This window comes from Hyla sarda, chromosome 8 (genome assembly GCF_029499605.1).
Source record: "Hyla sarda isolate aHylSar1 chromosome 8, aHylSar1.hap1, whole genome shotgun sequence".
In the NCBI taxonomy this organism is placed as follows: domain Eukaryota; kingdom Metazoa; phylum Chordata; class Amphibia; order Anura; family Hylidae; genus Hyla; species Hyla sarda.
In genome coordinates, this window is record NC_079196.1 from 173,933,027 (window position 1) to 173,945,654 (window position 12,628).

Here is a 12,628-nt window from a genome sequence, read left to right on the forward strand (position 1 = left end):
TATCTCCACCTCCTATCCCGTCCTCCTATCTCCACCTCCTATCCCGTCCTCCTATCTCCACCTCCTATCTCGTCCTCCTATCTCCACCTCTTATCCCGACCTCCTATCCCGTCCTCCTATCCCGACCTCCTATCCCGTCCTCCTATCCCGACCTCCTATCCCGTCCTCCTATCTCCACCTCCTATCTCCTCCTCATTTCCCGACCTCCTAACTCGACCTCCTATCCCGACCATCCCGTCCTCCTATCTCCACCTCCTATCCCGTCCTCCTATCTCCACCTCCTATCTCGTCCTCCTATCTCCACCTCTTATCCCGACCTCCTATCCCGTCCTCCTATCCCGACCTCCTATCCCGTCCTCCTATCCCGACCTCCTATCCCGTCCTCCTATCCCGTCCTCCTATCTCCACCTCCTATCTCCTCCTCATTTCCCGACCTCCTAACTCGACCTCCTATCCCGACCATCCCGTCCTCCTATCTCGACCTCCTATCTCGACCTTATATCCCGACTTGTAATATGTGTACCAGGTATTGAAATATCTCCAGACGTACAGAAGTTATGTGAGAACATACATTTCTCATTGATTTGCATGGGACTTTAAACAAAAACCCCGACCCACACAAATAGGGGTGATTAAGGGTTAAATTAACTATCCTATATTTTAAGTGGACATATAAGTAACATGTGACCAAGTATTATCGAAATATCTCCAGCCGTTTGGAAGTTATGCAGTAACATATATTTCCCATAGAGTTGTATGGGACTTTAAACCTAAACCCCGCCCCTGGCAAATGGGGGTGAGTAAGGGTTAAATCACCTATCCTATGTTTGTTGTTGACATATAAGTAACATGTGTGCCAAGTTTCATGTTAATATCTTTAGCCGTTTGGAAGTTTTTGTGGAACATACATACACACACACGCACACACACACACACGTTGAGTTTTATATATATATAGATACTCATTAGACCATTAAAAATCTACTCCTTCCAATAAAGAGGGGGGGGGGGGTCCACCTCCAGGAGGTTGTGTTAGTTAACTACACCCTGTTCCAAATTATTATGCAAATGATATTTTTCTCATTTACCTAAATAATTGATATAAATAACAGTCAGCATAATTCTCATGTCATTAACTATTTAGAGTACAATTCAAATTTTACTGAACAAACTTCCTAATGATAACATCAAAAAAACTTACAATACCCTATTCCAAATAATTACACATTATTACGCAAAGTTTCAAACACTTTATAGGTTGTAAAGAACTGAAAATTGTCATTTGTTGTGTTTGCAGCATATTTACTGAAATCAAAAGCAATTTCAATCAATCATTTAACAATTTTTAAGTGTTTACATTTTTTACTTTTTAAAACATTTTACAGGTCATATAAAATTTTAACATAGGGGCCCTTATTTGATAGCAGCTTCACAAGCCTTGCATCAATTGAACTTGTGAGTTTTTGGACAGTTTCTGCTTGAATTTGTTTGCAAGATATAGAATAGCCTCCCAGAGCTGCTGTTTGGATGTAAACTGCTCCAAAGGTTCTCAATAGGATTGAGGTCAGGGGAAAGTGGAGGCCACACCATGACTTTCTCCCCTTTTAACCCCATAGCAGCCATTGATGCAGAGGTATTGTTTGCAGCATGAGATGGTGCATTGTCTTGCATGAAGATGATTATTTTACAAAAAGCATAGTTCTTCCTTCTGTAACAGGGAAGAAAGTCGTCAGTCAGAAACTCCACATACTTTGCAGAGGTCATCTTTACAACTTTAGGGACCATAAAGGGGCTGACCAGCTCTCTTCCCATGATTCCAACCCAAAACATGACTCCACCACTGCCTTGCTGATGTCGAAGCCTTGATGGAACAGGGTGGCCGTCCACCAACCATTCACTACTCCATTCATCTAGACCATCCAGGGTTGCACGGCACTCATCAGTGAACAGGACTGTTTGAAAATTAGTCTTTATGTATTTTTCTGCCAAATGCAGCCGTTTCTGCTTGTGAGCATTGGTTAGTGGTGGTCTTATAGAAGGTTTATGCACAGTTGCAAGACTCTGAAGGACTCTACACCTTGATGCCCGTGGGACTCCAGAGGCATCAGCAACTTCAAATATCTGTTTGCTGCTATGTAATGGTATATTAACAGCTGCTCTCTTGATTCAATGTATGGATCTAGCAGAAATCTTCCTCAATGAGCCTTTATCTGCACAAACCCATCTGTGCTCTGAATCAGCCACAAATCTCTTAATAGTGCTATGATCACGCTTAAAGGAGTAGTCCAGTGCTGAAAAACGTATCCCCTATCCTAAGGATAGGGGAAAAGTTTCAGATTGCGGGGGGTCCGACTGCTGGGGCCCCCCACAGTCTCCTGTATGGGGCCCGGTTCGCTGGCAAGATAACAGGCGTCAACCACCACACTAAGAGGCCGCCAACACGCCCCCTGAATACAGTGCTATGGCAGAGCCGGAGAGTGTCGAAGGCAGTGCTCCGACTTTGCCAAAGAGTTGTATTGAGGGGGCGTGTCACACGCCCCCTTGCCGCGGGCTGCCAGGGCCCCATACAGGAGATCGCTGGGGGCCCCAATGGTTGGACCCATTGATCTGAAACTTAACCCCTATCCTTAGGATAGGGGATACGTTTTTCAGCAATGGACTACTCCTTTAAGTTTTTGTGAAATATCTAATGTTTTCATACCTCATCCAAGGCATTAAACTGTTTCACTCTTTTCAGCAGCAGAGAGATCCTTTTTCTTCCCCATATTGCTGGAAATGGTGCTCTGCTTAATAATGTGGCACACCCCCCTTTAGTAGTTTTTCCTTAAATTGGGCTCACCTGGCAATCTAATTATCACAGGTGTCAGAGATTGTTTTCGGTGATCAAAAGAGCTCTGAGACACAATTCCATCCATGAGTTAAACTGAAAAACAAAATATTTAATCTTTGTGACACTTAAATAGAATTTGCATAATAATTTGAAACAGGGTGCAGAAGAACCAACAAAATCAAGAAAAGGGAGAAGAATTTGTGTGCTGCTGTTAAGATTAAGTAAAAACTATTTATTTTTAGAAATTGACACTTCCCTTACATCCTAACCAGCAGCACAATGATAGGGAGTTAACAAGAAGTAACCCCTATTGGAAAGGATTCTCCTGCAATGCAAAACACTAAAGCAGTGTATTTAAAAAAATGAAATCTAGCCTATAATGGCTGATGAAAGTGAAATGCAAGCTCTAAGTCTTGGAAAGATCTTCCAGAATGAAATACTCCAATGCACCTTGTCTTACTGAAAGCTGAAGATTTGTTAAAACAAATCCTTTTGGCGGGAGGGGGAAGAATTTAATAAAAATGAAGTGGAAAAAAATCATGTTTGGGACCCACGGATTGTGGATGGTACTGGCACAGGTTTCCCCAAAATGAAGTTGGTCATCCACTGGAATATCTGTAGTTGATATGCTTGGAAGATTTCATGGGATGCTGGATAAAAGAAGAGGGAGTCCGCTGACCATGAAGACCAAAAGTCATAAGTACACAGACATTTTATATTTGGTGCTTCTGGTCGCCTTGCACCGCTATGCTTAGCACCCAAGCCCCTTTTGGGTCTAGACTGACAATAGGATGCCAATCTCCTACATATTGTCACGATGCCGGCTGGCAGGTAGTGGATCCTCTGTGCCAGAGAGGGATTGGCGTGGACCGTGCTAGTGGACCGGTTCTAAGCCACTACTGGTTTTCACCAGAGCCCGCCGCAAAGCGGGATGGTCTTGCTGCGGCGGTAGTGACCAGGTCGTATCCACTAGCAACGGCTCACCTCTCTGGCTGCTGAAGATAGGCGCGGTACAAGGGAGTAGGCAAAAGCAAGGTCGGACGTAGCAGAAGGTCGGGGCAGGCAGCAAGGATCGTAGTCAGGGGCAACGGCAGAAGGTCTGGAAACACAGGCAAGGAACACACAAGGAACGCTTTCACTGGCACTAAGGCAACAAGATCCGGCCAGGGAGTGCAGGGGAAGTGAGGTGATATAGGGAAGTGCACAGGTGAACACACTGATTGGAACCACTGCGCCAATCAGCGGCGCAGTGGCCCTTTAAATCGCAGAGACCCGGCGCGCGCGCGCCCTAGGGAGCGGGGCCGCGCGCGCCGGGACAGAACAGACGGAGAGCGAGTCAGGTAGGGGAGCCGGGGTGCGCATCGCGAGCGGGCGCTACCCGCATCGCGAATCGCATCCCGGCTGGCAGCGGAATCGCAGCGCCCCGGGTCAGAGGACGTGACCGGAGCGCTGCCGCGGGGAGAGTGAAGCGAGCGCTCCGGGGAGGAGCGGGGACCCGGAGCGCTCGGCGTAACAGTACCCCCCCCCTTGGGTCTCCCCCTCTTCTTAGAGCCTGAGAACCTGAGGAGCAGACTTTTGTCTAGGATGTTGTCCTCAGGTTCCCAGGATCTCTCTTCAGGACCACAACCCTCCCAGTCCACTAAAAAAAAATTTTTCCCTCTGACCTTTTTGGCAGCTAAAATTTCTTTGACCGAGAAGATGTCCGAGGAGCCGGAAACAGGAGTGGGAGGAACAGATTTGGGAGAAAAACGGTTGAGGATGAGTGGTTTGAGAAGAGAGACGTGAAAGGCATTAGGGATACGAAGAGAGGGAGGAAGAAGAAGTTTATAAGAGACAGGATTAATTTGACACAAAATTTTGAAAGGACCAAGATAGCGTGGTCCCAACTTGTAGCTAGGGACACGGAAGCGGACATATTTAGCGGAGAGCCATACCTTGTCTCCAGGGGAAAAAACGGGGGGAGCTCTTCTTTTCTTATCCGCGAACTTCTTCATGCGTGATGAAGCCTGTAAGAGAGAATTTTGGGTCTCTCTCCATATGATGGAAAGGTCACGAGAAATTTCATCCACAGCGGGCAGACCAGAGGGCAAGGGAGTAGGGAGGGGGGGAAGAGGGTGACGGCCGTACACCACGAAAAATGGGGATTTGGAGGAAGACTCAGAGACCCTGAAGTTATACGAGAATTCGGCCCATGGGAGGAGATCTGCCCAGTCATCCTGGCGGGAGGAAACAAAATGTCGCAAATAATCACCCAAGATCTGGTTAATCCTTTCTACTTGTCCATTGGACTGGGGATGATATGCAGAAGAAAAATTTAATTTAATCTTGAGTTGTTTACAGAGAGCCCTCCAGAATTTAGACACGAATTGGACGCCTCTATCCGAGACAATCTGCGTAGGCAACCCGTGAAGACGAAAAATGTGTACAAAAAATTGTTTAGCCAACTGAGGCGCAGAAGGAAGACCAGGAAGAGGGATGAAATGTGCCATTTTGGAGAATCGATCAACGACCACCCAAATAACAGTGTTGCCATGGGATGGGGGTAAGTCAGTAATAAAATCCATACCAATCAGAGACCAAGGCTGTTCGGGGACAGGCAGAGGATGAAGAAAACCAGCGGGCTTCTGGCGAGAAGTCTTATCCCGGGCACAGATAGTGCAGGCTCGCACAAAGTCCACAACATCCGTCTCCAGAGTCGGCCACCAATAGAAGCGGGAGATGAGTTGCACAGATTTCTTGATACCCGCATGACCTGCGAGATGGGAGGAGTGACCCCATTTGAGGATTCCGAGGCGTTGGCGAGGAGAAACAAAGGTCTTTCCTGGAGGAGTCTGCCTGATGGAGGCAGGAGAAGTGGAGATCAGGCAGTCAGGTGGAATGATGTGTTGCGGAGAGAGTTCAACTTCTGAGGCATCCGAGGAACGAGAGAGAGCATCGGCCCTAATGTTCTTATCGGCAGGACGAAAGTGAATCTCAAAATTAAATCGGGCAAAGAACAGAGACCACCGGGCCTGGCGAGGATTCAGCCGTTGGGCAGACTGGAGGTAGGAGAGGTTCTTGTGGTCGGTGTAGATAATAACAGGAGAACTTGATCCCTCCAGCAGATGCCTCCATTCCTCAAGTGCTAATTTAATGGCTAGAAGCTCTCGATCCCCGATGGAGTAGTTCCTCTCCGCTGGAGAGAAGGTCCTAGAGAAAAAACCACAAGTGACAGCATGCCCGGAAGAATTTTTCTGTAGAAGGACCGCTCCAGCTCCCACTGAGGAGGCATCAACCTCCAATAGGAAGGGTTTGGAAGGGTCAGGTCTGGAGAGGACGGGAGCCGAAGAAAAGGCAGACTTGAGTCGTTTAAAGGCGTCTTCTGCTTGAGGGGGCCAGGACTTGGGATCAGCATTTTTTTTGGTTAAAGCCACGATAGGAGCCACAATGGTAGAAAAATGTGGAATAAATTGCCTGTAATAATTGGCGAACCCCAAAAAGCGTTGGATAGCACGGAGTCCGGAGGGGCGTGGCCAATCTAAGACGGCAGAGAGTTTGTCTGGATCCATCTGTAGTCCCTGGCCAGAGACCAAATATCCTAGAAAAGGAAGAGATTGGCATTCAAACAGACATTTCTCAATTTTGGCATAGAGTTGGTTGTCACGAAGTCTCTGAAGAACCATACGGACATGCTGGCGGTGTTCTTCTAGATTGGCAGAAAAAATTAGGATATCGTCCAGATATACAACAACACAGGAGTATAACAGATCACGAAAAATTTCATTGACAAAGTCTTGGAAGACGGCAGGGGCGTTGCACAGTCCAAAGGGCATGACCAGATACTCAAAGTGTCCATCTCTGGTGTTAAATGCCGTTTTCCACTCGTCCCCCTCTCTGATGCGGATGAGGTTATAGGCGCCTCTTAAGTCCAATTTAGTGAAGATGTGGGCACCTTGGAGGCGATCAAAGAGTTCAGAGATGAGGGGTAAGGGGTAGCGGTTCTTAACCGTGATTTTATTAAGACCGCGGTAGTCAATGCATGGACGTAGGGAGCCATCTTTTTTGGACACAAAGAAAAATCCGGCTCCGGCAGGAGAGGAGGATTTACGGATAAAGCCCTTTTTTAGATTCTCCTGGACATATTCGGACATGGCAAGAGTCTCTGGGGCAGAGAGAGGATAAATTCTGCCCCGGGGTGGAGTAGTGCCCGGGAGGAGGTCGATAGGGCAATCATAAGGCCTGTGAGGAGGTAGAGTCTCAGCTTGTTTTTTGCAGAAAACATCCGCGAAGTCCATATAGGCCTTAGGGAGACCGGTTACTGGAGGAACCACAGAGTTACGGCAAGGGTTACTGGGAACCGGTTTTAGACAGTTCTTGGAACAAGAGGACCCCCAACTCTTGATCTCCCCAGTGGACCAATCCAGGGTAGGGGAATGAAGTTGAAGCCAGGGAAGTCCAAGGAGAATTTCCGAGGTGCAATTGGGGAGGACCAAAAGTTCAATCCTCTCATGATGAGATCCGATGCTCATAAGAAGGGGCTCCGTGCGGAAACGTATGGTACAGTCCAATCTTTCATTATTTACACAATTGATGTAGAGGGGTCTGGCGAGACTGGTCACCGGGATGTTGAACCTGTTGACGAGAGAGGCCAAAATAAAATTTCCTGCAGATCCAGAGTCCAAGAAGGCCACTGTAGAGAAGGAGAAGGCAGAGGCAGACATCCGCACAGGCACAGTAAGACGTGGAGAAGCAGAGTAGACATCAAGGACTGTCTCATCTTTGTGCGGAGTCAGCGTACGTCTTTCCAGGCGGGGAGGACGGATAGGACAATCTCTCAGGAAGTGTTCGGTACTAGCACAGTACAGGCAGAGGTTCTCCATACGGCGTCGTGTCCTCTCTTGAGGTGTCAGGCGAGACCGGTCGACCTGCATAGCCTCCACGGCGGGAGGCACAGGAACAGATTGCAGGGGACCAGAGGAGAGAGGAGCCGAGGAGAAGAAACGCCTCGTGCGAACAGAGTCCATATCTTGGCGGAGTTCCTGACGCCTTTCGGAAAAACGCATGTCAATGCGAGTGGCTAGGTGAATAAGTTCATGTAGATTAGCAGGAATTTCTCGTGCGGCCAGAACATCTTTAATGTTGCTGGATAGGCCTTTTTTGAAGGTCGCGCAGAGGGCCTCATTATTCCAGGACAATTCTGAAGCAAGAGTACGGAATTGTACGGCATACTCGCCAACGGAAGAATTACCCTGGACCAGGTTCAACAGGGCAGTCTCAGCAGAAGAGGCTCGGGCAGGTTCCTCAAAGACACTTCGGATTTCCGAGAAGAAGGAGTGTACAGAGGCAGTGACGGGGTCATTGCGGTCCCAGAGGGGTGTGGCCCATGACAGGGCTTTTCCGGACAGAAGGCTGACTACGAAAGCCACCTTAGACCTTTCGGTGGGAAACAGGTCCGACATCATCTCCAGATGCAGGGAACATTGGGAAAGAAAGCCACGGCAAAACTTAGAGTCCCCATCAAATTTATCCGGCAAGGATAAGCGTATCCCAGGAGCGGCCACTCGCTGCGGAGGAGGTGCAGGAGCTGGCGGAGGAGATGACTGCTGAAGCTGTGGTAGTAACTGTTGTAGCATAACGGTCAGTTGAGACAGCTGTTGGCCTTGTTGCGCTATCTGTTGTGACTGCTGGGCGACCACCGTGGTGAGGTCAGCGACAACTGGCAGAGGAACTTCAGCGGGATCCATGGCCGGATCTACTGTCACGATGCCGGCTGGCAGGTAGTGGATCCTCTGTGCCAGAGAGGGATTGGCGTGGACCGTGCTAGTGGACCGGTTCTAAGCCACTACTGGTTTTCACCAGAGCCCGCCGCAAAGCGGGATGGTCTTGCTGCGGCGGTAGTGACCAGGTCGTATCCACTAGCAACGGCTCACCTCTCTGGCTGCTGAAGATAGGCGCGGTACAAGGGAGTAGGCAAAAGCAAGGTCGGACGTAGCAGAAGGTCGGGGCAGGCAGCAAGGATCGTAGTCAGGGGCAACGGCAGAAGGTCTGGAAACACAGGCAAGGAACACACAAGGAACGCTTTCACTGGCACTAAGGCAACAAGATCCGGCCAGGGAGTGCAGGGGAAGTGAGGTGATATAGGGAAGTGCACAGGTGAACACACTGATTGGAACCACTGCGCCAATCAGCGGCGCAGTGGCCCTTTAAATCGCAGAGACCCGGCGCGCGCGCGCCCTAGGGAGCGGGGCCGCGCGCGCCGGGACAGAACAGACGGAGAGCGAGTCAGGTAGGGGAGCCGGGGTGCGCATCGCGAGCGGGCGCTACCCGCATCGCGAATCGCATCCCGGCTGGCAGCGGAATCGCAGCGCCCCGGGTCAGAGGACGTGACTGGAGCACTGCCGCGGGGAGAGTGAAGCGAGCGCTCCGGGGAGGAGCGGGGACCCGGAGCGCTCGGCGTAACACATATGCTTTGGTGCTGTCCCAAGGGTTTTGGAGTCAGGTCATTAGGATAATTGAACAGGTGTATAACTATTCCCTATGATCCTAAAATATATACACTGCGATATACTAAAGACTTTTCTTTGGAAAAGAATCCTAAAATTGCAGTCTCTCGTTTACTATATATTGCTAGAAAAGTAATAGCTCAAGAGTGGAAAAATGTTAAGCCTCCTACATTCTGGCAATTTATTAGCAAAACTGAAATTGTGTTAAAATGGAAAAAAGCAATTTCTTAAGATCGGGACATCGGATAGATTTAGACCAGTATGGTCATATTGGTTAGAGAGATAAAGATTTTTTTTATTTTATTTTATTATTGATGTGTAGGGGAGGGGAGTGGTATAATTAAAGGGGTACTCCGGTGAAAACCTTTTTTCTTTTAAATCAACTGGTGGCAGAAAGTTAAACATATTTGTAAATTACTTCTATTAAAAAATCGTAATCCTTCCAGTACTTATTAGCTGCTGAATGCTACAGTGGAAATTCCTTTCTTTTTGGAACACTGATGACATCACGAGCACAGTGCTCTCTGCTGACATCTCTGTCCATTTTAGCAACCATGCATAGCAGATGTATGCTAAGGGCAGCATGGTGGCTCAGTGGTTAGCACTGCTGCCTTGCAGTGCTGGGGACTTGGGTTCAAATCCCACTAAGGACAACAATAAATAAAGTGTTATTAATATTATAATAACATCAGCAGAGAGAACTGTTGTCACGATTCGGCTTACGGGTTGTGGATCCGCTGTGTCAGCGAGGGATTGGCGTGGACCGTGCTAGTGGGCCGGTTCTAAGAGGCTACTGGTTTTCACCAGAGCCCGCCGCAAAGCGGGATGGTCTTGCTGCGGCAGTAGCAACCAGGTCGTATCCACTAGCAACGGCTCAACCTCACTGACTGCTGAGAAGGCGTGGGACAGAAGGACTAGGCAGAGGCAAGGTCAGACGTAGCAGAAGGTCGGGGGCAGGCGGCAAGGTTCGTAGTCAGGATGGATAGCAGAAGTTCAGGTACACAGGCTTTGGACACACTAAACGCTTTCACTGGCACAAGGCAACAAGATCCGGCAAGGGAGTGCAAGGGAGGAGATCAGATATAGCCAGAGAGCAGGTGGAAGCCAATTAAGCTAATTGGGCCAGGCACCAATCATTGGTGCACTGGCCCTTTAAGTCTCAGAGAGCTGGCGCGCGCGCGCCCTAGAGAGCGGAGCCGCGTGCGCCAGCACATGACAGCAGGGGACCGGGACGGGTAAGTGACCTGGGATGCGATTCGCGAGCGGGCGCGTCCCGCTGTGCGAATCGCATCCCCGACGGCCATGACAGTGCAGCGCTCCCGGTCAGCGGGACTGACCGGGGAGCTGCAGGGAGAAAGACGCCGTGAGCGCTCCGGGGAGGAGCGGGGACCCGGAGCGCTAGGCGTAACAACTGTGCTCATGATGTCATCAGAGAGCATTCCAAAAAGAAAAGAATTTCCTCTGTAGTATTCAGCAGCTAATAAGTACAGGAAGGATTAAGATTTTTTAATAGAAGTAATTTACAAATATGTTTAACTTTCTGCCACCAGTTGATTTAAAAGAAAAAAGGTTTTCACCGGAATACCCCTTTAAAATGAAATTAAAAAGATAAATACGAGATTTGTTTGTGTAGAGAACATGTTTGTATATTTCATGGAGATAAATGGAATCTAATTTTGTATGTTCTATATTGCTGAAATATAGCCACCCCCTTCCCCTCTTAGACTGTCAGCCTTATCTTGATATGACTGCTAAGGGAGACATTTATCATTTTTGTCAGCTAGGCCCTTGATATAATTCTGGGCCTAATGCCAACCTCAAAAGAAGTGATGGCTACAGAAGAAGAGGTTGAGAGTAATCCCTTCTGAGTGCATACTCGGTAATCCTATCCATTAAAACCATCATCTACTGGCACCACAATGTGTTTGGAGAGTTTGGCTATTGCCATATTTTTAATATGACAAATGGACTTTTTACTAATACAGGACTCTTTTCAGGGGCCTTCATGACTAGTAGGAATCTCATTCACTTTGAAGGCCCTAGGCCCCTTAGAGGCAAAATATGTAGCTTCCCCAATATCAACATCCAGGTCCCCTAACCGGTTGGATCTAAATAACCAATGTGTTTATCCAACTGGAAGAAAAATCTTCCTGAATCCTCCCCCTCAGAGGGAAAAAATAAGGAATGGATCTCATTTACCGTCTGAAAACCTTCCTCAGACATTACTGAGCTGGACCTATGTGGTGAATGGCATCTAGGTCTTTACAAGAGAATAAATCCTTCAGCTTCTTTATGGAGCTCTAAACAAAACACCCAGATTACAACATCCTGGATAGAAGGCCCAGGGTCTGGATTACAAGGGTGACAATTCGGACAGCGTGAAAACTCATAGGTGTCTGAAAGGGGGACTTCACAGGCAAGGCAAGATATTTCCTCTAGGAAGAGGCTTTTCTGCCACAGGAACTCCTCTCAGCTGAGGAATAAATAAGTATTAACAACCTTTAATTAAACCTTATTTACCCTCATACTTTCTCTTTTATAGGAGGAGAAAAAATACCCTAATCCTATGAAGTAAGAGAAAAAAGACTGAAATCACTAGGATGCAGAGAAAAAAGACAATAAAACACAAGTTATCCTTCCCTATCCTCTGGCTGAAGACTGTTTTTTTCACGCATTGTTAAAGGGGTACTCCAGTGTAAAACATGTTTTTTTAGGTCTTTATAAATCAACTGGTGCCAGAAAGTTAAACAGATTTGTAAATTAGAAATGTGGTTGCGTAGCTCTACAACATAGAATGTACGATGTTAACTGGATACCTCTCACCCAAAAAAGGAAAAAGGGGTTGAATCAAAGAAAAGAAAATATACCAGTCCTCAGTACACTAACTCTTCTTTGGTGTTTGATTTGGAAGCCGGATCCCACTGAACTGTATTCACACTTAGCACCTATTCTGGTGCGTCTTCTACCCGCTAATACCTATGAGGACTTATTCACATTAATACCTCAGGAATGAAAGAATTGCCTTATATCCACCTAGGATTACTGACCATATGCTAACCGTCTATTGGAAAAGAAAAAAGCTCTAATTTCTGCTCAAAATAAGTGTTTACAACAAAACAGTCAGCTGACCTGCAATCAGCTGACTGCTTATGTCAGATGCCGCTGAGGAACACGCTGACCGGCCGAGCACTGCCATCCTCGGAGCTCGCTGAGGGAGACGTGGCCGTACATCGCCACCCCAGCTCGAGCGTGACACCGCCAGCTAGACCGTAGGAGCGGTGAGTGGCACAAAAGTGCCGACAATTTATCTCACAGC